Here is a 2,112-nt window from a genome sequence, read left to right on the forward strand (position 1 = left end):
CAGCATTTTATTAGGGATGTTCATAAAGGCACATCTTATATTTGATAAAGCTGTGATATTCTGTTTTTTCTTAAAGCATTTTTTCCAGTTTAAATAGTTATTTTATTTATTGACATTCCAAATATTATCCTGCTTCCTAGCTTTTCCTCCACAAACCCCTTATCCCCTCTGTCCTCCTCCTGCCTTTATGAGGGTGCTCCCCCACCCACACACCCACTCCTCTTCAAGCCTATTAAAACACTGATTCCAAACTGTCTACTTTATAATATGTTAGTACTACTACTACATGGGTTATTTAGGTTCTATTGCTGTGCAACAATACCACACCACAGCCCCAGCAACTTTATAAAGGAAAACATTTAATTGGGGCTGGCTTCCAGTTCAGAGGTTTAATCCATTGTTGTCATGTCAGAAAACACAGAAGCAAGCAGGAAGACAAGTTATTGGACAGGTAGCTAAGACTTTTATTTCCTGATTCACAGGCAGCAGGAAGAAAAGGACACTGAATCTGGCCTGATCATTTAAAACCCGGAAGCTCCTGCCTAGTGACACACTTCCTCTAACAAGGCCACACCTACTCCAACAAGGCCACACTTTCTAATACCACTCTCTAAACATTTAAATATAAGTCTAAGGAGGCCATTCTTGTTCAAACCACCACAGTACAATTTTCATATGAATTATTTAAGCAGATTATCCTGAGCTACATTAGCAAACATAATATTTAAAGATTTTTTTCTTTTTGTCTTGTTTTGTTTTATTTTCCTATATACCAAAAAGATCCCAATATAAATCAGGGAGGGATGAAGACAAATGTACCTGCCCTTTAGTGTAGAAAAATGGGAGAGAGAGAGGGGAAAATCTTCTTTAGGAGAGGTAGGGAGTTGTCACTGAAGGCTTAAAATATTCTCTGTAAAAATCTCAAGTTGTCTCCAGAGCCTCAAGGAAAGGCAAAGGCTGCAGGTTCATGTTCTCCACTGAGTTTCCAGAAATGGGGGAGACAGTCAGCCACTCTTTTCACTCCTGGTCACCTTTCTGCTTATGAGGAAAGAGGGCAGCAGGGCTCAGAAGGCAGAGAGTCCCTTATGTGGGTTAAAGGTCAGCATTTCCAGCAGCAGAAGCTCTCCAAATTCCTCCATCTCCAGTATCAGTGATGGTACTGACCAGAAGGCCCAACTGGGGCAAAGGCTCCTCAGGGTAGAGGTACCTCCTTCTCAAGGCAACTCATCTTCTGGAGGCAAACTAAGGAGATCAAAGATTTTTGCCTAAGCGGGTCAGATTCAGTTTCCACAGAAGAGATGCTTCTGACAAAATATCTCTACAAAGATCCAGCCAACACTCCCCATGTCCACAGGCATATCATGTATAGACTGCAGAAGAACTTAAGGAGCCCAGTACCAGAGTGTAACAGTCACAGGGATCTTGTAGCTATAGATTTTGGACAGGCTAAAGTCAGCCAGATTGACTCTCCCATTACTTGTCACTAAAATGTTCTCTGGCTTCAGGTCACAGTGAACAATATAATTTTCATGAGGAAAATCTAGGCCCCTTAGAAACTGACACATCAGATCCTTAATCATCTCAACTGGCAAGCCTGGTGGGGGCACTTGGTCCAGGCATGTCCCTAGGTCCTGATCCATATGTTCAAACACTAGGGCGACCTTAATGTCTTGGGCAGTTCTGGAAGTAGCACAGACATTCATCAGCCTTATACCTGGTCAAGAACTGTGGAGGTAGCCTATTATCTGGATTAGGGAGCAGGTTCCTGTGGAATCATACACCTGGAATCTGAGTAGCTGGATGCTTCAGACCAGTCCATAGACACAGGCAGCGAACTAGAGAGGCACCCTCACCACAACCCCCACCATATGACCAGCAGCTAGGAAGGTGTGTGGAAAACTAGAGAGTCATACTTAAAGATCTTTTAAACTGCTTTTAAAATTTTTTATTTTAAATTATTTAAATTTGACAAATATTTTATCTTCTACCTTTTTCCTTTTAACTTATATGCACAAAATATGTCTGATACCTGAAATTTTAAAATTATAATTTCTATAATTAATTATACATAGTATAGCATTTATTCATTTTAACAATATTTTTTTCACCCAG

At 40.6% G+C, this 2,112-nt stretch overlaps 1 pseudogene; it reads right to left on the minus strand.

The window, feature by feature from the left end:
* Positions 1-1,004: 1,004 nt before the first annotated feature.
* On the minus strand, positions 1,005-1,706 carry LOC110308992 (annotated as a pseudogene).
* Between the last annotated feature and the right edge of the window lie 406 nt (positions 1,707-2,112).

This window comes from Mus caroli, chromosome 14, assembly GCF_900094665.2.
Source record: "Mus caroli chromosome 14, CAROLI_EIJ_v1.1, whole genome shotgun sequence".
NCBI lineage: Eukaryota > Metazoa > Chordata > Mammalia > Rodentia > Muridae > Mus > Mus caroli.